Raw genomic sequence first — 25,604 nt, forward strand, 5'->3', positions numbered from 1 at the left:
CCGTTACCTGTGGAGGAACCATCACTTGCTGCTGACTCATTGGTGCCAAGGGTATTTGCATTTGCTGATTAGGTACCATGGGTAACTGCTGTTGCATCGGCTGCATTTGCGTCATCTGCATACGAGGCATCTGCATCTGCTGCGGCTGCATAGGTTGTAATCCCTGCAATTGATTTACAGTCTGAAAATTTGCGTTTGGACCTCTCATTTTCGGTCCTCTCATTGTCTGAAATGCATTGACATCATTGTTTTGCTGACCAACACCTACACCTGCACCTGCACCTGCACCATCCTGCACCACCATCGGGCACTCGCGTTTCCAATGACCGACTATTCCGCACACGTGACACGGCATCACCTTCTTCATTGCCTGTACACCCGTCACAACAGTGTTCAAATCCGGACCGTTATTCACAAAACCTCCTCGACCTCTGCCTCTGGCCTGTGGCTGAAACGCCATGTTTCCCTGCAACTGCAACTGTGGTTGTGGTACCTGCTGTTGGAACCCTTGCATTCCTTGCAAGCCTTGCAGACCTTGCAAACCTGTTTGAGCTGCCTTAAGCTGCATCATCATCACCTTCTCTTTCAATTTTTTCTGTTTCACTTCAATTTCGTCGCTACAGTATTTCGCATAAGTCAAGACTTCATCGATCGGTTTCGACTGCCAACAAATCAAATGCAACTTTATCATCTGACTTATCTCTAGCCTCTGCCCTTCCACAAATCTGAAAACAAAATGGAGCATGTCCTTAGCCTCTATTGTTTCCGTGCCACTGTAGTTCTTGAACGCCTTCAACAACCTCTCATAGTAACTATGAATCGATTCTTTAGTCTCTTGGGCAGTTCGATCAATCTTCTGCCAATCCACGTTTTTCGCGGGTACCTTCGTTTTCAAATGCTCAATCACCTTATAGTACAAGCTCATCACCATAGGTGATGGTGCACCTGTCTCCCTGTCTCTTTCTGGTTCACTCGTCGGCCAACCTACAGCTCTTTTGCAATCCTCCCACAAATCTGCCGGAACCACAATCTCAAAGAGAGTGTTCAGGTCTTCCCAGAGACATTTTGCAAGCTTCACAAACCTGTCAGTCTGCTGATACCATTCAATCGGTTTCTCTCTTAGTTTGGGAAAATCGTCCGTAAAGGACTGAATGTCGCTTCTGTGCCATGGTACATGTACTAATTTTCCTCCTGCTGTCTCCCTCATTGGTAGCATTGTTACTGTATCACTACTCTGTGGTCTTTTCTCATTGTGCTCTGTAGCACTGTCCCTCCTCTTGTCCTTTCTCTTTACCCATCTGCTTTCCCATTTGTCTAGGCACCTCCACACTTGTGCACTCTGCAGCAATTCTTTAAGGTGTGTCTTCATGCCTGCTGACCTCATGTGTTCAAAATCTGTTGTCCCAAAATCTAACCTGTAGCTCCTGCTCAAGTGTTTCGTCTTGTCTATGTCAACCCCGTTTCTGTCAGCTGCTTCCTGCAAGCTCTTATGTATCTTGTTCACTTCCTTCGTAATCCTGGGACATAGATACCTCAGCTCTTCTTCTGTGTAGGACTCTAACCTGTTCACACCCATAGTCCCTTCCACCAATTCTTGTGCTTCCATGTTCAACCTGACCCTATTCATGTAGTCTTCTCCTTTCCCACTAGCTGGACTTTGTGTGGAATTCAGACTGTTGAACCTCTGTGTCAGCTGTTGCGCATTCACCCCCATCAGGGTAGCGTTTACATCGACTGCCATCGATGGCTGCGGCAGCTTTTCAGTGTTCGATGTGAGAGGTATTATCAGTGGGGGGCTCGACCTCACCAGTGTTGACTGAGCACATATGGGACTAAACTCCATCAAGGACCCAGACCCAGTTGGCTGAGCCGCTATCGGAGTTATCCCTGGAGTGTTTTCTAGGCACCTTCTTTCTATCCCATTCTGCAGCATTGATCCCTGACCGTTCAGACCCGAATTAGGCTGACTATACAAAGGTACCACTGGACCTACAGTAATGGGTAAGGATATCGCATCTGGGTTCTGTCCATTCCCCATGTTCTGAGGCATGTTCATTCCCACACCATGGGTCATCATTGCCGGCATGCCCATCTGGCTCCCCGTCATTTGAACATGTGCGTTTCCTCCCTGCATCTGCTTTTGAGGCATCATAAACTGAGTTGATTCAGCTTGTGTCATCACTTGGTTGTAACCATTCTGTACTCCCCTTACGGTTGGATCTAGAATCATTCCTGCACCGTTATCACTACTGTAATACCCTGGCATCTGCGGCTGATAATTTTCTGCTGGTTTCAACACGGGCACATCTGGATATATTCTCCTAACCTGCGGTATCTGTGGGGTGAGCAATAAACTCGGGTCCTTAGATCCCGATGACGTTCCCGGACTCTGTGTTTCGTTGCTCTGTATCGGTGCTGGAGGGGCAGAACTGGTACTTGGACCTTGTCCATTCTCTGCATAAGGCGGTGGACGGTCGTTCAGCAATTGCATTATCAACTCCTCATCCTCTAACTCCTCTTCTCTTCTCAACTTTTCCTCGTCCTCTCTATCATTGGAACACTTTCTGTCTGTCTTACAGGTGGCTTTCTTCCCTGTCTCTTCTCCTTCCTTAGTAATTGCGGGGAACAATTTTATCCCCTGCAATACATCTGATCTCCACACCTTCTGTGCATTATCCCATCTAGCATCCGCTAGTGTCTTTTCTACCTTCCTCATTCTGGTCTCAAACTTCTTTTGCTGTTGCTGTCTGGCCATCAGTTCCCAAATTGCTAGAGCCTCAAACTGTGCCGGCCTTGGAGGCACCTTCATGTCGTACATCGTGAATCTCAAATTCTCTAAAATCTTTATATTGAATGTCCCGTATATCGGGAACGCTACGCTCCCATGTTTCTCTGTCAACTTGTACATTGCTTTAGCCAAAGGCACGGAGCTACCCCCTTTTCCTCCATTACAATGTAAGCTGGTGTACCCTCGGGCGGCGTCTCCTCTCCTACGCTCGCTTTAATGTAAGACTCCCCCTTCATCGCACTCCTAAATGCTTTAAAGAATTTCATTTTCTCGTCTTTTATTTAACCAAGTTTATAACCAATAGGTAACTTTAATTCCACAAAATTTGTAATCAATAGGTGACTTTAATTCCACAAAATTGTAATCAATAGGTGACTTTAATTCCCGGAATACTCTTCACCTGCCTTTCCCCTTCCAATCGAGTCACACGGACTGCGTCCAATCCGTGCGCGACCCTACTCTGCAACCAACCTATCCCAGCGCGGCTCTTAGTGACGTCACACTCACACACTGCGGCTGACAAAGCCTCGCGGCTAGTCTTCCTTCACTCACCCCTTTTCGTAACAACTTCTGCATATATTGCGAGCTACCAAAAAATAAAACAGATCTGTCGGTTTACTAAAGGAAGAGTAACACAATCGCTTCAGGACCTTAGGGACTTTTCACCAACCTTGGCCACTATTCGATCTCTTTCACCAGCCTCGGCTGCTATTCGGTCTTTCTCAGTCCCCACATTCGCAAGCAAATCTGACCCACAGACCTACTCTCAACTTGTCAATGATCTGTTCTAGTGCACTTAGAATCTTGTCAAAGCCCGAAGTCGAAGTTTCTTTCACTCCCTAACACACGTACCCGACTTGTTGACCACGCCCGATCAACCTACTAAACCGCCCAGACCACAACATGGATCAACATACTCCGGAGTCTCTTGACCTCGCAGGGCCCGTCTCAACAACAACAACCACGTGGACCTTTTTATGCACAAAGCGCCAGACGCACATGAAGTTCGACGACTTCCCTACTCTCACACTCGGAGCCGCACCTCCGCTAACTCTATGAAGTTCGACGACTTCACTACTTCTACACTCAGAGTCGCACCTCCGCTATCCTTAAAAGAAAACCCTAGCAACCTTTTCACACACCCTGCGGCAATAAGCAGTGCAAGCGCAAAACCCTAACTTCACTCATACCATCTCTAGTACCGCCAGCGCTGATTCCACACCTCCGCTCTCTCCATTCGCAAGCTCCGAGATCCCGGGAAAGTCGTGGTGGACCTAGCCCATCATCATTTTGTCAATCAGTTTTATCCAAGAAAAATCTAATTCAACTTTTCAAATGGGGCCACAAAATGCGTAACCCTTAATTCAACACCATGTACTTTAATAGTACAGGGTCCCAAAAGACGTAACCGTCCTCTGCTACCATCTACTGATAGAGCGGAACGTGATAACAAATTTACCTACGTTCGGACGCTCTTTAGGCCGATGAATCTTTTGACTTAGTGGGAACTCTCTGTACTCTTAATCGATCAATCTCATCAAAATCAATAATCAATAACGAACATAAGCAACACCTTGAACAACATAACACTTAACAATTAATCCAGAATACATTTCGGCGAACCCTGACCTTTCAGTCAGGAAGAACCACACCAGTTTAATGCAAAGTTAGTGAATTTATTTCCCTATATTAACAAAGCTAGCACAATATAAATGTTTCTCAACACCAAATGATAAACATATATGAACATTAATAGCTGTCCATAACGTCGAAACAAATGTAATCTATGTAGCATTTGAATCACAAGGCATTCGATAATGGCAATGCAAAGCACTAAGACGATAATCTGTAATGAACTAATTGCGTACATTTAGTCAGCATAACAAGATCTCAAATTGCATCGTGCGACATGTGGAATCCTCGTCTAACCTCAAATTAGCATCGGCATGTGGGTCTTCATGCAAAAACAATTTAGCAACATTAATTTAGAAAACTCCTAACTAGGGCTCTTACCAAAATCAGCAGTTGGTTACCTAAAAGAAACACAATGCAATTTTACAATTTCTTCTCATATTTACCAATTACGATCAGCATACAAGGAAGTCTTCGTCTCACAGGTACCGTTCTTCGGTCAGCATGGGTACCGTTTCTCGATCAGCATGGGACGGGACAAAGGGGCAGGGGTGAACGGGGCAAATGCCTCACGGCGGCAAGGTAAACTATTACTTCATGCAAAGGGATCAAATCAAAGTTACAGTCTCTAGGGCAAGAATCATTAAAGTCTCTTTCTCTCGATTAGAGAAAGCATCAAAGTCTCTCAAAATGGCGTCGCAGCAAAGTGGGCCATAATAGCTACGAAGTCAAAATGTTCGTAATCGCGGGCAAAATGGCTACCTTCTTCTCGTGCACCTGATTTTTATAGACAACAGTTCAAGTCCTGTAGGGTCTCCATTGGAGGGTTCATAGGTTAGCTTCAAATTGACCAATCAAAAAACGACAGTTCTCAAGCTTTTACTTAAGCATACATTATCCTTGGAGATGGGTACGCAACCCGCAACATTGTTTCCCAATTAGCTTACTCTCAGAGCCTCCATTGTCCGCACCTGCAAGTCGACCTTGAATTAAAGAGAAAATATGCCAGGCTGGCACTAACTTTAAGATAAGCATGTGAACGGTTTCTGTGGAAAAGTACAGCTTCAAGCAAAGATACACGTTTATTAGCACAGTGGAAAAATACGAGCATCTAAACCGTGAGACCAGGCAACTAGGCCAAAGCCTCCGCTAAAGTAATGCTAAGCTAAAGTATTTCAAACAAGCAAATCGTAGCATACGTTTATGATTATGTCGGATTAGTGCAATTCTAATACACCACGTTATATAAAGCACGCGTATAAATGATGGCAAACTACTCTGAGGGCACATTTTGTCCCCGTACAATCTTTATTAGTTCGGTTAATGTCACACATGATTATTTCAGCACTACGTTTAAGCGTTAATAAATCAAAACCTTCATTTTCTGCTTCATCAGAACCCTTCATCATGAAGTAATGAATACACGTTTTTAAAAATGTTATTGTAGAATCATATAGAAATAAATCAAAAGAAGTAAATATATCTTTCTGAAGTAGTTGACAATACGTCTGCTTCTAGATTCTTCACATGCTAAATTGCGATATATATTTAATCAAAACAATGGTGCTTGGGAACCTAGAACCTGATTTCCAATATATATAAAATTCAACTAAACTCTTTACATTTTCGACTACCTTATGCGACATGCAACCATAGGCTGAATCCAATTTTAATAAGCTTGCTGCTTGATTCAATTAAAATGTACTTTTGCAAATGCAAGTGTTGAATATTTAGTCACTTGACAGGTGTAATGAGAAGTGCTCCTCGATGTCAATAATGCACATTTGCAAGATTACCTGTGAGTAGCTCATCTAATCACACTTTATAACATTTGCAATGCTAATTCACTCTGCAACTGCATATTCCTTTAAGCATCAAATAGCAATGGACTTTAAAAATACATAGGTAATTCTTGTTTGTGATAGCACTCTCATTTTGCTATTCAGTATTAGTGCTGTGCTTCTCTATTATTTTTGTATTGCAGACAATTTTAAAACATTTTTTTGAGGACTGTACATCCAGGCTAGAGAAACCTACACACGTAATGGTTTGTTAAATTATCTGTGAACTGCAGCAACTTTCCAGTCTCATCTCGGATGAAATATAAAAATGATAATTAATTCACAACATAGCTTAAATATTCTTAATGGACAAGTGCCATAATCCAATTAGCTCATGTGTTGCACTGCCAGTACAGTGTAACAGCAACCGCTCAGCCTTTGGATGGTATGTGCTACTATAACATGCTGTACACATGTTATTACTGCACCTCTTACTGCTGCTTCTACCTCAAAATATAACCTCTACAAAAGCAACTTGAAATATAGAAAGGCTGTATTACCTTTATCAATGATCTAGAGTGCTCATAGACAGTGGAGAAAGTAACGATCCGTATAGGAATGACTTAGAACTAGTTTGAAATTCAGACAGTCCAAAAGGAGTAGAATAGACATATATAATTTTTAGCGGCATCACAGAGTCATTATGGATCATGATTACACCAAAATAGTTCTTGTCAGGTCTATACAACTTATCAAATGTACTCCCCCAAAGTTATAACCCTGACCAACAGGGAAAGACCTATCTGCAGTTAGAGAGCATTAAACAACAAGAATAGCCCACTTGTAGCATGTCTTTGCAAAGTATTGTATATAGCATGGTGGATGGCATGAGTTCTTTTGTGCATTTTTCATTGCGTTCCCAAAACTCAATATCTAAACAAAAGTGATTAGATATTGGAGATTTTTGCATCATTCTATAGTTCAACTCTGTATACACTAATCATTTCCAGGCACTGTGGAACATATTGAGGAGCCCCTAGCATCACCTTTGCGCTGCCATAGCGTCATTTTTTTAATGCTAAGGTGGTGCTAAAGTGGCATTTTCCCCCACCACATTTAGAAAGTGCCACAATGCATGCATTGCACCGTTTTGTGATCCAGGCATAATGTATGTAAGGGGGGCATGCCCTATTAGGGGGGCTGAAAAAATGGCTCAAGAAAATCTAAGAGATTTCCTTGTGTCATTTTTTCAGCACTTTTAACGCCTACTCAGAGCAGGCAATACAAGGGGGCATACCATTATTTAAAATGGGCCCCTATGTACTCTGTAGGAGTAGCGCTACTCCTGCAGAGTAAGTCAAAAGTGTAAAAAAATTGTGCTTTTGCCCTGTGCTCTGCACCATGGTGCGCCATATATTAAAATGGTGCACACATGGTGGCGTTAGGGGTGTGCTAAGGGGAGCAAGAAAAGTGGTGCTCCTCTAGGTGCAGCGCCACTTTTCTTAAATCTCCCCCTGTGTGCTTTCAACCCTCGCCACAGACTTTTTTAAGCCTTTATTTAAACTATCTTGGGGGCCTTGCAACTCCTTTTGTGAACCTTGTTATGACTTTCATTTTTAAAAAAATATGAAATCCCAATGGATCCCTTTGACCCTCACATCCCATAAGAGCCTGGGATGTTTTGCAGCACTCGTATAGATTTTTTAAATAAATATTTTTGGATGTGAGTATTGAGCCCAATGCCCTGCAATGGCAGATGTAAGAGAACATGTACTCTTAAAGCTAGCTAAATGCTGACAGTAAAAAAAAAGAAAACATCCCTCAGCCAGTAACTTTTTTGAACTGGTGTCTTCAAACCAACTTTGAACCCAGGTTTAAGGACCCTGGGTCCACCAACTCAAAATATAAATATGTTTTATTTCATTTAAGTCCCAGGGGGTCCCTGTGCTCCTGCTCCCAATATGAGCTTAGGTGGTTGTTGGAAATGGCCTTTGGTCACCCCCAAAAAGTTTGCCTTCCTCCTTCTCTTTTTCTGATCTAATTGCTAAACAGTGTTAAAGTGCATATGCTCTCTCCTTAAAACATGGTGACATTGGCTCATACATATTTGGCTTAATTAATTTACTTGTAAGTCCCTAATCAAGTGCACTACATGTGCCCTGGGCCTGTAAATTAAATGCTATTAGTGGGCTGCAGCACTGGTTGTGCCACCCACATAAGTAGTCCCCTAACTATGCCTCAGGCCTGCCTCTGCAGTGCCTGTGTGTGCAATTTCACTGCCACTTCGACTTGGCATTTAAAAGTACTTGCCAAGCCCTAAACTCCCCTTTTTATACATATAAATCACCCCTAAGGTAGGCCCTAAGTAGCCCGTAGGGCAGGGTGCCATGTAGGTAAAAGGCAGGACATGAACATGTGTGTTCCAAATGTCCTGGTAGAGTAAAACTCCTAAATTCGTTTTTACACTGCTGTGAGTCCTGCTCCTTTCATAGGATAGCATTAGGGTTACTCTAATATACTGGTTGAGTGGTAGATCCTGATCTGAAAGGAGTAGCTAGGTCATATTTAGTATGGCCAGAATGGTAATACAAAATCCTGCTTAATGGTGAAGTAGGATTTTATATTACTATTTTAGAAATATTACTTTTAGAAAGTGAGCATTTCTCTACACTTAAATCCTTCTGTGCCTTCCAATCCATGTCTGGCTAGGTTTAGTTGACAGCTCCCTTGTGCATTCACTCAGACAACCCCAAACACAGGATGCTCAGTCACACCTACATACATCTGCAAATTGAATGGATCTTCCTGGGCTGGGAGGGTGGAGGGCCTGAGCCTTATATGTCAAAGGAGAGTAGCCTGCCCTCACACAAAGGACTGCCACATCTCCGCACTGGGATGGAAAGGGCATGGAACTAAAAGGGGACCTTGTGCACTTCTAAGCCACTCTTTGAAGTCTCCCCCACTCCAAAGACACATTTTGGTATTCAAGCAGGGTCTCTGACCCTACCAACTTAAACACTTCTTCACAAGACACTCTTGTCACAGACATTTCCTGGAGAAGAGAACCTGAGCCAGAACCTGCAAAGGACTCACCTGTCTGCTTTCTGTGAAGGACTGCTGCCTTGCTGTTGCCCTGCTGCCTTGCTGCGCTCTGGCTGGGGTGGGAAGTGATCTCCAAGGGCTTGGATAGAGCTTGCCTCCTGTTCCCTCAAGTCTCAGGACCAAAAAACCTTCATCTCTACAAGAAGGACTCTTTGTGCGGCGAAAATCAACACACATCCTGCCAGAAATGACGCACAGCCCGCAGTGTGGTGAAGAATTCACAGCATGCTAAACAGGAACCACGCAGTCCGACTTCGCAACCAGAAAATCGACGGAGCGCCAGCATAGCCACCGGAAATTCCATGCACTGCCACTGGATTGACGCATAGCTGAGCCGGAATGATGCAGCCCGACTTCCAGAGAGGAATTGACGCAGCGCCTGCCGTACAGTAGAAATATCCACGCAACGCCCACCGGATCGATGCAGCCCCTGTGACTTCATCCTGTCAATGCTGGAAATCCACGCATCATCCCCGGGGCGGCCGAAAACCCCACAACCCGAAGAGGATCCACGACCGAGTGCCGGAAATTGACGCAAAGCCGTCCCTGCATGAAAAGTAAATGACGCATCACCACGTGCGACCCGAAAAATTGATGCACACCTCCCTGTTTTCCACGCATCTCCTCCTCTGCGGTTGTTTGCAGAGATGTTGAATGCAGACCAGGTACCTTGTGCTTCAAAGAGACAATTATTGCTTTTAAGAGACTAAAGACACTTTATATCATTTTTACAGTGATATTTCTAAATATACTTATTGCATCTTAATAGTTTTGACCTGCATTTTTACCAGATAAATATTATATATTTTTCTAAACACTGTATGGTGTGTTTTTGTGGTGTTCTACTGTGTTATTGCATGATTACTGCACAAATACTTTACACATTGCCTTCTAAATTAAGCCTTACTGCTCAGTGCCAAGCTACCAGAGGGTAGGCACAGCATAATTTGGATTGTGTGTGATTTACCCTGACTAGAGTGAGTGTCCTTGCTTGGACAGGGGGTAACCTGACGGCCAACCAAAGACCCAATTTCTAAGGTGGTCATAGGATGATTCCACTAACTATTTATAGTTCTGTAAGTTTTCTTTCTGGACACAGGGGCAAAGGTCTGCTTCCTGTAATCGAGGCAAAAAGAGTTTATTTTCTCCCTTCTTCAGGCTTGAGTACATAGCACAGTGGCAGTCACCACTTCCATTGCAAAGGTATTTGTTAATTTACCTATTACTCTGTTCCCCATGGACGTATGTGAACAAAATATGGCAGTGTTTGGATCTCAACTAAAAATCTTACGCAGCTAAGGTCTACCATGGCCATTTGCATGCAGTTCTGTGCAAAGAAAAAAAGTTAGGGCGGGCTCAAAAAAGATGTCTTCAAATTTTAGCTCCTACAGGAAATTTCAGTTTGCTGGCCTTTCCTTTCCTTTTCTGTCTCGATACGATTGGACAGCAGAAATGCCCACTAAACACCAGGGAATTTCTTTTTTGTAGGTAACTGTCAAAAGGGGAGCAGCCCCTTGTGCAAGGGCCGCTCCCCAGGGGGCCAAATCATTTTCAAGCCATTTCTGCCCTCCCTGGGAGGACAGAAAACCCCTAAACACCAGGGATAAAAAAAAAGCTGTTTACTTTTTTTTCTTTTATGTGTGTGGAGCGACCCCTTAGGCAAGGGTCGCTCCCCTGGAGGCAAAATTATTTTTTGGCAATTTCTGCCCCAGGGGGCTAGGGATAGAAATCACTGGACAGCAGGGATTTTTTTTTCCGTACTTACACATAAGGGGAGTAGCCTCTTTGGGCAAGGGCCTCTCCCCAGGGGGCCAAACTATTTTTAGGCCATTTCTGCCCCCCCGGGGGGCAGGTCAACCTAATATATTTAGGGCGATCTGCCCCCGGGGGGCAGAAAACCCCTAGACACCAGGGATAATTTTTCTTTGATCAATTTTTTTTATATGTGGGGATCGACCCCTTGGGCAAGGGTCACTCCCTGATGGGCCAAATTATTTTTAGGCCATTTCTGCCCCCGGGGGGCAGATCGTCCTCATATAATTAGGCCGATCTGCCCCCGGGGGGGGCAGAAACCACTACACTAGACACTAGGGAATTTCCTCTCTCATACTTACGCATAAGGGGAGCGCCTATTGGGCAAGGGCCGCTCCCCAGAGGGTGCAAAATATTTTTTAGGCCTTTTCTGTCCCCAGGGGGGAAGAAACCTCTAGACACGAAGGATAAATATATATATTTTTATTTACTTTATGTTTTTATGTATGGGGAGCGACCCCTTAGGCAAGGGTCGATCTCCTGGGGGCAAATTGTATTTAGGCCATTTCTGCCCCCTTTGGGGGCAGATCAGCCTATTTTTGTTAAGGCGAAACCACTAAACACCAGGGATTGGTGTGTGTTTTATTTGGGGGCAGCCCCTCGGGCGAGGGTCGCTCCCCAGGAGAAAACATTACTGTTGGCCATGGGGGCAGATCGGCCTATTTTTGGAAGGTCCATCTGCCCCCAAGGGGTGCCGAAAGCCCACCAGAGAACAGGGAAGATTTTGTTTTTTAAAATAGGAGGGTGGGGGTATGGCCATAACCCACCCCAAATAAATGGGGCAAAAGTTGTTTTGCCCGTCAGGGGGTGCAGAAAGTCTACTAGATGCCAAGGAACTTAACATAAACAAAAAATAGTGGGGTGGTGGCTACCAACCAATATGGGCCTGGTTATGCCCCCACCCCAACTGAAGGGGGTAACTGTCTTTCAGCTCTCCCCTGCACACCAAAACATCTTATCCCATGGCAAGCAAGAGGACATTTGATTATTTTGTGTTTTGGTTTTACATTTGGGCCATGATAGCTTGGTAACTCAAAATCGTCCCACTTGGAATGGTGGGGGCTGCATTTTTTGGACTTTGGGACGCTGCCATGAAGAAAAATCCACAAGACCTAGACACATATGAAAACTAAACATCTGGTTGATTCCAAGGTGGTGTGCTTCACATGCACCCTGCACGATTTTCTTACCCACAGTGCCCTGCAAATCTCCAACTTTGCTGGAAATCACACATTTTTCACACATTTTTGTGATGGAACCATCCGGAATCTGCAGGAATCCACAAAATTCCTAACACCCAACATTGTCTCATCTATACCAATAAACTTCTGCTGCACTTGTCAGCCTAAAAAAGATTTTTTTCCAAACTGTCCTTTTTGACCCGCTTTGGTTTGCCCTCAATTTCAGCATGTTTTTGTCTCTTTCCTGTCACAGGCACTTGGCCCACCTACACAAGTGAGGTATCGTTTTTACTGGGAGACTGAGGGGAATGTTGGGAGGTAGGAAATTTGTCCCGGTGCAGTGATGCCACACAGAAATGTGGGAAAAATTAGATTTGTTTAGCTAAGTTTGAGGTTTGCAGAGGATTCTGGGTAAGAAAACATTGGGGGATCTACGCAAGTCACACCTCCCTGTACTCCCTCTGGTGTCTAGTTTTCAGAAATGTCTGGGTTTGTTAGGTGTCCCTAGATGGCTGCTGAACCCAGGACAAAAACGCAGGTGCCCCCGTAAAAACAAGTAGTTTTGTATTTGATCATTTTGATGTGTCCAGGCAGTGTTTTGGGGTATTTCTTGTTGTGAGCACTATGCCTACCCACACAAGTGAGGTACCATTTTTATCACCGCTGGGTGGAAGGAAAGTTGTGGCTCCTCTCATATTCCAGAACTTTCTGTCACCAAAATGTGAGGAAAAAGGTTTTTTTTGGCCAAATTGTGAGGTTTGCAAAGGATTCTGGGTAACAGAACCAGGTGAGAGCCCCACAAGTCACCCCATCTTGGATTTCCCTAGGTGTCTAGTTTTAAAAAATGTGCAGGTTTGGTAGGTTTCCCTAGGTGCCGGCTGAGCTAGAGACCAACATCCACAACTAGGCACTTTGCAAAAAACAGCTCTGTTTTCTTTGGAAAAATGTGATGTGTCCACGTTGAGTTTTGGAGAATTTTCTGTCACAGGCGCTAGGCCTACCCACACAAGCGAGGTAACATTTTTAGCGGGAGTCTTGTGGGAACGCTGGGTGGCAGGAAAGTTGTGGCTCCTCTCATATTCTAGAACTTTCTGTCACCTAAATGAGAGAAAAAAGTGATATTTTGGCCTGATTTTGAGGTTTACAAAGGATTCTGTGTAACAGAACCTGGTGAGAGACCCACAATTCACCCCATCTTGGATTCCCCTAAGTGTCTAGTTTTAAAAAATGTGCAGGTTTGGTAGGTTTCCCTAGGTGCCGGCTGAGCTAGAGGCCAAAATCTACAGCTTGGCACTTTGCAAAAAACACCTCTGTTTTCTTTGGGAAAATGTGATGTGCCCACGTTGTGTTTTGGGGCATTTCTTGTCGCGGGTGCTAGGCCTACCCACACAAGTGAGGTACCATTTATATCGGGAGACTTGGGGGAATGCTGGGAGGAAGGAAATTTGTGGCTCCTCTCAGATTCCAGAACTTTCTGTCACCAAAATGTGAGGAAACAGAACCTGGTGAGAGCCCCACAAGTCACCGTATCTTAGATTCCCCTAGGTATCTAGTTTTAAAAAATGCACAGGTTTGATAGGTTTCCCTAGGTGCCGGATGAGCTAGAGGCCAAAATCTACAGCTAGGCACTTTTGCAAAAAAAATGTCAGACTTCAATGTAAAAATGTGATGTGTCCATGTTGCGTTTCCTGTCGCGAGCATTAGGCCTACCCACGCAAGTGAGGTACCATTTTTATCAGGAGGCGTGGGGGAACACAAAAGAGCAAATCAAGTGTAATTGCTCCTTGTCTTTCTCTTCATTTTTTCCTTCCAAATCTAAGACTGTGTGTCAAAAAGACATCCATTTGAGAAAAACGCCTGTAATTCACATGCTAGTATGGGCACCCCGGAATTCAGAGATGTGCAAATAACCACTATTTCTCAACACCTTATCTGGTGCCCATTTTGGAAATGCAAAGGCTTTCTTGATACCTATTTTTCACTCTTTATATTTCAGCAAATAAATTGCTGTATACCCGGTATGGAATGAAAACCCACTGCACGGTGCAGCTCATTTATCGGCTCTGGGTGCCTAGGGTTCTTGATGAACCTACAAACCCTACATATACCCTCAAACAGAAATGTCCAGCAGACGTTACGGTATATTGCTTTCAAAAATCTGACATCACAGGAAAAAGTTACAGAGTAAAACGTGGAGAAAAATGGCTGTTTTTTTACCTCAATTTTAATATTTTTTTATTTCAGCTGTTATTTTCTGTAGGAAACCCTTGTAGGATCTACACAAATTACTCCTTGCTGAATTCAGAATTTTGTCTACTTTTTAGAAATGTTTAGCTTTCCGGAATTCAGCATTAGTTTCACACCCATTTCTGTCACTAACTGGAAGAAGGCTGAAAGCACAAAAAATAGTAAAAATTGGATAGGTCCAAGTAAAATGCCAAAATTGTGTTGAAAAATTGGGTTTTCTCATTCACGTCTGCCTGTTCCTGAAAGCTGGAAAGATGGTGATTTTAGCATCATAAACCCTATGTTGATGCAATTTTGAGTGAAAAAAACCACAAGCCTTCTTCTGCAGCCCTTTTTCCCATCTAAAAAAAAAAAAAAAATGCTGAATTTTAGCTAATTTCATGGTCTCCTTCAGGGGAACCCAAAAAGTCTTAGTACCTCTGGAATCCCTAGGATGTTGGAAAAAAAGGACACAAATTTGGCATGGGTAGCTAGTGTGGACAAAAAGTTATGAGGGACTATTAGACCTGACAGCCATAGGGTGGTCACTCCAAACATTTTGCCTGCCTCCCTCCACTATTTGGACACTGTTTTTGCTGGCTTTTAGACTCTGCGCACTTTATCACTGCTAACCAGTGCTAAAGTGCATATGCTCTCTCCCTTTAAACATGGTAACCTTCGATCATACTTGATTGGACTATTTAATTTACTTATAAGTCCCTAGTAATGTGCACTATATGTGCCTAGGGCATGTAGATTAAATGCTACTAGTGGGCCTGCAGCACTGGTTGTGCCACCCACTCAAGTAGCCCCTTTACCTTGTCCCAGGCCTGCCATTGCAAGGCCTATGTGTGCAGTATCACTGTCACCTCGACTTGGCATTTAAAAGTACTTGCCAAGCCTAAACCTCCCCTTTCTCCACATATAAGTCACCCCTAATGTGTGCCCTAGGTAACGCCTAGAGCAGGGTGCTGTGTGGGTGAAAGGCAGGACATGTACCTGTGTAGTTTACATGTCCTGGAAGTGTAAAACTCCTAAATTCGTTTTGCACTACTGTGAGGCCTGCTCCCTTCATAGGCTAACATTGGGGCTGCCCTCATACAGTATTGAAGTGGTAGCTGCTGATCTGAAAGGATTAGGAAGGTCATATTTAGTATGGCCAGAATGGTAATACCAAATCCTGCTGACTGGTGAAGTTGGGTTTAATATTACTATTTAAAAAATGCCACTTTTAGAAAGTGAGCATTTCTTTGCACTTGAATCTTTATGTGCCTTACAATCCACGTCTGGCTGGGCTTAGTTGACAGCTCCTTGTGCATTCACTCAGACACACCCCAAACACAGGGTACTCAGCCTCACTTGCATACATCTGAATTTTGAATGGGTCTTCCTGGGCTGGGAGGATGGAGGGCCTGCTCTCACACAAAGGACTGCCACACCCCATACTGGGACCCTGGCAGACAGGATTGAACTGAAAGGGGACCTGGTGCACTTCTTAGCCACTCTTTGAAATCTCCCCCACTTCAAAGGCACATTTGGGTATAAAACAGGGCCTCTGCCTCTGCCCTACCTCATCAAACACTTGCTGGAGAAGAAACCTGAACCAGAACCTGCATCCTGCCAAGAAGAACTGCTTGGCTGCCTAAAGGACTCACCTGACTGCTTTCTACAAAGGACTGCTGCCTTGCTGTTGCCCTGCTGCCTTGCTGAACTCTTGTCTGGCTGTAAAGGTGCTCTCCAAGGGCTTGGATAGAACTTGCCTCCTGTTCCCTGAAGTCTCAGGACCAAAAAGACTTCTCTTTTTCATTTGGAATCTTTGTGCGGCAAAAATTTTGACGCACAGCTTGCTCCGCGGCGAGAAAATCGCCGCACACTGACACTGATCGACGCGACGCCTTCAGGGCAACCAGAACTTCGACGCACGGCCTCTCAAGGACAACGCCGCCTGACTTCCAGAGGGGAAATCGACGTGACGTCAGCCGTGAGAGCGAAACTTCGACGCACAGCCCCGCGGAACGACGCACAGCCGGAAAACAAGCAGGAGAATCCACGCACAGACCCTCTGGTAATCCCGCGACCCACAGAAAGAGACTGTCCGCGCGCCGGAAAATGACGCACGACTTCCCCACATGAAAAATAACGACGCAAGTCCGTGTGTGCTGGGGAGAAATCGACGCGCACACCATTTTTCAACGTATCTCTTCTTCTGCGGCCCTTTGCAGAGATTTTCCACTCCAAACCAGGTACTTTGTGCTTAAAAGAAACTTTGTTTGCTTTGACCTGCAATTATCCAGATAAATATTATATATTTTTCTAAACACTGTGTGGTGTATTTTTGTGGTGTTATATGGTGTTATTGTATGATTTATTGCACAAATACTTTACACATTGCCTTCTAAGTTAAGCCGGACTGCTCGTGCCAAGCTACCGGAGGGTGGGCACAGGATAATTTTGGATTGTGTGTGACCCCATTTCTAACAGGGACTAAGCACGAGCTGTCCCTAACAGCCAAAAAAAGGCTTGGCACATGAGGGGGAAAAGGCCTGACAGCGAAGGGGTTAAAGTGTATAACCTCCACTTTGACTTTTCCTTTATGTATATATATCAGTTACAGTCTGGCCTGTGACAATCTTGTTGTGGTCCTAGTCACTGAGGGAACTTGCCATTTCTAATGTCACACATTTTCCACTCAGAAATATTCTGCAACCTACTTTGTGAGCAGCAAGGTATGCTTATGAGAGACATATTTATTAAAGCCATGTTTTAACTGTTGCAGTAGTAGATGGCACAATAATTGCTGAGATCCAGAGGTGGCATTTAACTTTCCATGTTAGGCATATATTTCTGTAGGCCTTATACGATAAATAATGTCATCAATCAGGTTTAGGCCAGTTTTGAAATGATTAAAGGCGGGGCCCAGACACATACTCCTGTTTAAAAGGAGTTAAGGGCACAGAGAATTAATGCCAGCAAAACAGATAGGGCACAAATTAGGTGGAATCACACAAAAACACATGTATTACCTATAGTAGTGCTGAAACCTTTCTAGAGATTGATTTAGAGTTACCCACCATTAATACGTGTGTTCTCATTTCAAGGTAATATTTGGCAAACTTCAGAGGTGAAGAATACGTGATGATATGGCTATCACTAAGACCTAGCTACCAAAGGTGAGGCAGGGAACCATACATGGAAACCAATTTAGCTTGGTGAACTGGGCTGTGAGACACAGCTGATAGGCTAATTTCTTAAAAAGGACAATCCTTCCTAGAGGGACATTTCCAAATGTTGTGCTTTAAAACTGCCTTGACGCCACATCAATTTAAGGAGGCGTTAGACCTGTCAGCTTTAGGATGCTCTTTCCCCAAACTTTTTTCTGTCTCCCCTCCTGTTTTGGTGGACGTTTTTTTGCTGGCACTAGTACTCTGTGCAATATATCACTGGAAACCAGTGCTAAAGTGCTTGTGCTCACTCTTTAACACATGGTAAAATTAGGTTATACCTGATTGTTGAATTTAATTTAATTGCATGTCCCTAGTAAAGAGATATACCTAATACTCAGGGTTGCTAAATGAAATGCTACTATTGGGCCTGCAGTATTTATTCTGCCACCCATTTAACTATATATGTTGCAGGTCTACCATTGCAGCCTGTGTGCAGTTCTAAAGTATGAATGGGCAAAATTAATCTTTTGTCAGACCCTTTTCATTACATGTATGTTGGTAAATGGGTTATTGGTAAGAGCAGGTTAGTACCTACACTTAGCAATAGGTCACTAACCTCCAGTTAGGTCCAGTCAGGTCACAGTAAATTAAACCCAGCTCAACCCTTGGTAGCTTGGCAACGCGCGACAAGGCTTAACTTAGGAGACAAAGTGTAAAGCATTCAAATATCACAAAACAGTAATTAAATAAAACACAGGAAAACAGTTTAAAAATCCAAAATCAATTTATAGAAATAGACTCTATTGTTATCTTTAAAATGACCCAAAAACAAATTAAATCGGATAAGGGGAATCAGAGATATGAATTTTTAAAGAATTAATGCTTTCTAGCGCATAGAAGCAACTAGCGCTTAAAGGGTTAAAAAAGGTCCCACTGGAAAGGAACAAAGTGCAGAGTTCAGGCCACCCACAAGGTAACACTGTCACACTTACTTTCAGAAGTGTTTGATTCAGGAAAGTGGTCCACAGCACCAGCCAATGGTTCAGAGGCTCTGGTGTGCCTCTTGGGGTCTGGGACTACAACTCCCACAATGCACCTTTTCAACTTATGGAGTTGCATCCAAACGTCTCCAAACTTCTGGATTATATTACAGAGGTCCTTTTTGTGTCCTTGAAGTGTCCACAACTTGATCCAAGGTTCCAGAAGCTCTGAGTTGCTCCTTGGGAGTTGGGACTACAATTCCCAGAATGCACCTGGTCAGAATCCTCAAATGGGCACTGGGCACTGGTCAGCTGGGCTCTGCTTGCAGGACTTGATGCAGGTGACTCTGGGCAGCTCCTTTGTACCTGTAGCAAACAGGGAGTACCTTCTTAAAGCAGTAAAAGACAGGTAAAGTCCTTTTAGTGGTGAAGCCCAAGTGTGCAACTGGTGCAGTCCTCGAGAGTGCAGTGTCCAGGTGCAGGTCAGGGGTCCAGCAGGGCAGTCCTTCTTCTCCTGCAGTTCTTCCCTGTTGGAATCTGATAGGGATCTGGTAGAGAACTGAGGTGTGGGTGCAAGTCTGCCAGTTTTATCCTTGCTCCTGGGTGAAAAACAGGGGGGTCCTGGTTCTCCAATCAGGGGCAGGGTCTTTCCCCCTGTGATGACCACTTCCTGGGAAGTGTGGCAAAAATCAATTCCAGGGAGCAACATTCCTCAAAAATTCATCATGGCTGAAAGTGATTTTTGGAGGTTACATCTGGCTGAGCCCACCCACTGGTGTGGCTAAAAATCCTAAGCACACCCCTCTCCTGCCCTCTCCTAATCTAATCTAGGGGGCACCTAATTGTCTGGGTCTGCAGGGTGTGCGGGTGTTGCTGGGTTGCTCCAAATGTCCTTCTCTGCCTTTGAAGGCCAGTTTGGCAGCCCTCCCCCTTCCTGCTTCAACATCTGCTGAGGGGAGACCTCCTCCCCCAGGCACATCTGTTTGTGTGTAGCCAGGCCACTTCACACCTCATCAAGGCAGCCAGGCCAGGCTGCCAGAGGCTGGCCAATCAGGGCACAGCAGTAAAAACACTACAAGGCTGAAGTTGGCAACATTTCAGGTAAAGTTTACAACTCTTTACCTGAACATGTTATATTAAATCCAACAACTGGACGTTGTGGGATTTATTATAACAATTCATTTGGTACCAAACTTATGGTATCTGTTACGTAAGGGGATCAAAATAAAGTCTCCCCATTCTAGCCTATGGAGGCTATTCACTACAATGAGGGAAAAACGAATTTGGCTGTTTTACCTCACCAGGGCTTATAATACTATTTTTATAAGGTCCCTGCTTATAGTTACATGGCACCCAGCTCTAGGGGCACATAGGGCACACCTTAGGGGTGACATATGTGAAAATAAGGTTGTTTAAGACTTTGGAACTACTTTTAATTCCAAAGTCGAAATTGCATATAACGTTAATTTAAAAGCAGCCAGCAAGACAGGCCTGCCTTTAAAATGACACTGGGCACCTCAGCAGTGCACCTATGGGTGCAGTACCAATGCTGGGGTCCCTAAACCTACATGCCCTACCATATACTAGGGACTTATAGGTAGGTTGACTTAGCCAATTATACTTAGCCTAATTTGCATACTGAGTTTACACAGAGCACAGGCCCTGGGATTGGTTAGCAGTACCCAGGGCACCATCAGAGTTAGGAAAACACCAGCAAAAAGTGGAAAATGGGGGCAAAAAGTTAGGGGGCCTCTGCAATCAGCCCTGTTCTCTCACACAAGCCCCCCCAGCCCACACACCCAGGAGACCCATCCCAACCCTGGGAGAGTCTTCCTGGCTGGTCAGGCGAGGAAGGCAGTGAAGAGAACAGGCTGTCCCTTTGCAGGGCCTACTCTGCCTTACATCCTCCTGCCATGGTCACTCCCTCTGGGTAGTGAATCCATCCCAACTGTGAAAGGACCCATCTCAAACTGAAACTTCCCTCTAGGGGGGTCTTCCTCCTCTCTCTCTGCCAACTTGGGTAGTGAGGTGCCCACCTTCCCTACCCCTAACTTTGCTAGGGCAACACCTAGCTTCCCAAAGAGGTCACCAAACAGTTGAGCAACCCCGCCATGACCAACAGGGTCAGGGGGCCTACTTTTCTTTTGGCCCTGTGGTCTGCCTCCCAGGCCAAGTACAGTGCTGCCAGGAAGGCTAGCACCCAGCAGAGGCTACTGATAGCTGTCAGTACCCAGAACCACACCCTAAGGTCTCCACTGACAAGTGGCTGATCTGCTTTAGGGGCAACTGTTGGGTCCTGGCACCCCTCTTGCTGTCTAGAGTGTGGGGCTACCACCTCCTGTGGCAGACACCCTCCTTCCACTCCCCCTTCTGTCAGTGCAGGGGCAACACCCTGCATCTGGACAGCTGCCTTCCTACTCAGGACTTCCTTGGGGTCAGGAGAGGCCTCACCAGTGCCAACTCTGGGCTCCCCCCTACTGGGGCAGAAGGCCTTTGGCTCCCTGGAACTCTCTTTAAGAGTGGCCCACCCTTCCTTTTCTTCTTTCCTTTTTTGGGGACCCCTGTCTCTTAACTGTAGGGACTGACTCCCCAGGACTTTGGGTTGGGGGGTGCCCTGGGCGACCACCCCATGTGGGACCAGACTCACCTCTGGGAGGTCATTGCCCAGGATACAATCTAGGGGGAGGTCAGCACTGACTACCACCCTAAACCAGTCAAGGATATCCTCCCTCTCTAGGAGCACTATGGCTACAGGTTTGGAGGTGACCTCCCCTGTGGCTATCCTGACTTTCCTGGTCTCTCCTGGGACATACATGTCTGGGGTCACTAACCGGTCACTCACTATAGTGTGACTGGCACAGGTGTCTCTCAGACCAGTGGTAGGGAGCCCATTCACCTGAATGGGGTGAAAGTGCCTACTCCCACCCTCAGGGATCACCAGCTTACCATCAGGTCCTGTCTCCCAGCCCAATGCTAGGAGGACTTCATCATCTGAGGAGTCCTCCTCCATGGCTACGCTGGACAGCCCAGTGCTAACCACCTTCTTTGGACAGGCTGCATCTCCTCTGAAGTGACCTGTCTGCTGACAGTCAAAGCCAGCCTTACTGTCAAAGTGCTTTTTTAACCCTGGGTCTCACTGTCCCTGCTTGTCAGAGTGGGAGTGGGATTTACTCTCCTCCTTCTTAGGGTTCTGGGGTACAGAGGGAGTCTCTGTGGTGGGATTACCACCTCCCTCCTTAGGTTTTTGGGGACCTGACCCCCCCTTCTTGGAGTCTCCCCCTGGGGACTTGACAACCACCCTGGTTCTCAACCACTCATCAGCTGCCTCCCCTAGCTCTCTAGGGTTGGTCAGCTTAGAGTCCACTAGATGCTGGCGTAACCTTTCTTGGATGCAATTGGTCAAGATGTGCTCTCTCATGATCAGATTGTATAACCCCTCATAAGTATTTACTTTGTTACCATGAATCCAGCCCTCTAGTGCCTTAAGTGAGGTGTCTACAAAGTCAACCCAAGATTGGGTACTGACCTTCTGGGTGTCCCTGAACTTCATCCTATATTGCTCTGGGGTCAGACCAAACTTCTTGGTTAAGCACCTCTTCATACTAGGGTATGAATCTGCCTCCTCCCCACTTAAGGTCGGAAGCCTATCCCTCCCTAATTTGGGGACCAACTCCCATAAAAGTGAACCCCAGTACTGAGACCTAACCCTTCTCATTTGAAGTGCCCTCTCAAAGGCATCCAACCACTTGTCTATGTCATCCCCATCTACATAAGCAGGAACCACCCCCTTGGGTAATCTGGGGCAAAAAAAACCACCCTTGGACACCTCAGCTTCTCTGTCTCTGCCACCATTTCTTTTCTCTTCCCTTGTCCATTTTTTCTTTTCTAGGGCCAGCTTCTCTGCCTCCAAAGCTATAAATGCTATAAATGCTAGCTGGGCCTCCTGAGGGACAGGTTCTCTCCTCCTGAAGGGACCCCCTTCCCCCAACTAGCTTTGGGTATGACCCTAGTGACTGTGTGTAGTGAGGACTGGTCTTCCTCATCCTCACTTAGGCTCAGATGCCCTCCCTCCCCTGAGTGGTTGGAGCTAGCATCCTCCCCTGCATCTTCCTCCTCTGGAGCTTCCTCTGGGCCTACTTCTTGGGCCTCAGACCATGCTGTCAGGGATTTAATCAGGACATGCTTCCTGAGGTCAGTGGTTGCAGGCAACCCACTTGCAGTACACAACCCCCTAAGCTGGACTACTGTCAGTGTGGGTAGGCTAGCCAGATCAAGCTCCATGGTTCCCTAGTTTTGTGTCAACAAAAACATTTAGCAAAAATTGGAAACAAGAATTTAGAAAAATCACAAAAATTCAGTAATTGAAATTAATCAAAATTAAAACAATTGTTGCACTAGCACAATTTAAAGGATTTTTAATTTGTTTTACTTAAAACTGTAATGTGATACTGAACACAAGTACAGGATCCCACCACTGCGCTCCAAAAATGTTGGAAAATGGGTTATTGGTAAGGGCAGGTAAGTACCTACACTTAGCAATAGGCCACTAACCTCCAGTTAGGGCCAGTCAGGTCTCAGTAAATTAAACCCAGCTCAACCCTTAGTAGCTTGGCAACGAGCAACAAGGCTTAACTTAGGAGACAAAGTGTAAAGCATTCCAATATCACAAAACAGTAATTAAATAAAACACAGGAAACAGTTTAAAAATCCGAAATAAATTTGACGAAATAGTCTCTATTTTTATCTTTAAAATGACACAAAAACAAATAAAAACGGATAAGGGGAACTGGAGATATGAAGTTTTAAAGAGTTAATGCTTTCTAGCGCATAGAAGCAATTAGCGCTCAAAGGGTTAAAAAAGGTCCCACTGGAAAGGAACAAAGTGCAGAGGTCAGGCCACCCACGAGGTAACACTGTGACACTTACTTTCAGAAGTGTTTAATTCAGGAAAGTGGTCCACAGCACCAGCCAAGGGTTCAGAGGCTCTGGTGTGCCTCTTGGGGTCTGGGACTACACCTCCCACAATGCACCTCTTCAACTTATGGAGTTGCTCCAACCGTCTCCAAACTTCTGGATCTTATTCCAGAGGACCTTTTTGTGTCCTTGAAGTGTCCACAACTTGATCCAAGGTTCCAGAAGCTCTGATTCGCTCCTTGGAAGTTGGGACTACAATTCCCAGAATGCACCTGGTCAGAATCCTCAAATGGCCACTGGACACTTGTCAGCTGGGCTCTGCTTGCAGGACTTGATGCAGGGGACTCTGGGCAGCTCCTTTGCACCTGTAGCAAACAGGGAGTCCCGTCTTGAAGCAGTAGAAGACAGGTAGAGTCCTTTTAGTGGTGAAGTCCAAGTGTGCAGCTGGCGCAGTCACCCAGAGTGCAGTGTCCAGGTGCAGGTCAGGGGCACAGCAAGGCAGTCCTTCTTCTCCTGTAGTTCTACCTTGTTAGAATCTGATAGGGATCTGTTAGGGAACTGAGGTGTGGGTGCAGGTCTTCCAGTTTTATCCTTGCTCCTGGGTGAAAAACAGGGGAGTCCTGGTTCTCCAATCAGGGGCAGGGTCCTTCCCCCTGTGATGACCACTTCCTGGGAAGTGTGGCAAAAATCAATCCCAGGGAGCAACATTCCTCAAAAATCCATCATGGCTGAAAGTGATTTTTGGAGGTTACATCTGGCTGAGGCCACCCACTGGTTTGGCTAAAAATCCTAAGCAGGAAGTTGTGGGATTTATTATAACAATTAATTTGATACCAAACTTCTGGTATCTGTTACTTAAGGGGACTTTTAAAATTAAAATAAAGTCTCCCCATTCTAGCCTATGGAGGCCATTCACTACAAATGAGGGAAAATCGAATGTGGCTGTTTTGCCTCACCAGGGCTTCTAAAAAACTAATTTTATAAGGTCCCTGCTTATAGTTACATGGCACCCAGCCCTAGGGGCACATAGGGTACACCTTAGGGGTGACTTATATGTAAAAATAAGGTTGTTTAAGACTTTGGAACTACTTTTAATTCCAAAGTTGAATTTGCATATAACTTTAATGTAAAAGCAGCCAGCAAGCCAGGCCTGCCTTTAAAATGACACTGGGCACCTCAGCAGTGCACCTATGGGTGCAGTATCTATGCTGGGGTCCCTAAACCTACATGCCCTACCATATACTAGGGACTTATAGGTAGGTTGACTTAGCCAGTTATAATTAGTCTAATTTGCATACAGATTTGGTTAGCAGTATCCAGGGCACCATCAGAGTCAGGAAAACACCAGCAAAAATTGGAAAATGGGACAAAAAGTTAGGGGGCCTCTGCAATCAGCCCTGTTCTCTCACAATGTACATATGTTACCCCTAAAGTATAGCTTAAATGGCCCATAAGGCAGGGGTGCATTGTAGTTAAGATGTTGGACATGTACTTTTTGTGCTTTACATGTCCATTACTGTGAGGCCTACCTCTCCCATTGGATAACATTGAACAACCTTATTACAATTAATATGTGATAACTGTTGTTTTGGAGAAGGTTATAATTTCATGTTTGGTGTCTAAGAATTTGTAATTTAAGATTCTCTTTGATGTAAAGTCAGATTTTAAGTTGCAATTCTGAACATGTCAGTTTTAGAACATTATGTAGATGAAACACTGGACCAAACCTCATATGCCCAAAATCGGAACCAGAGTGTGCTGAAAATATAAATACAATGGGTTCCGTAGATCTCAATCACAACGTCCCATGAGGTTAAAATACACTCCAATATAGATGATCAACGTTAATCACAATTTATTTATCTTTATTTATTGTTCTTCCCTGATTCCTGGTTAACATATGCACCACAACAATGGCCTATTCAATAATACAGACTCGTGGAGTGATCAATTAAAGATGGCCTCCACTGTTAGCGGTCCAGTATTTCAAGACATGTCCACAAAAAAAGTACTGCTACACCTCA

The sequence above is a fragment of the Pleurodeles waltl genome, chromosome 5 (genome assembly GCF_031143425.1).
Source record: "Pleurodeles waltl isolate 20211129_DDA chromosome 5, aPleWal1.hap1.20221129, whole genome shotgun sequence".
In the NCBI taxonomy this organism is placed as follows: Eukaryota; Metazoa; Chordata; class Amphibia; order Caudata; family Salamandridae; genus Pleurodeles; species Pleurodeles waltl.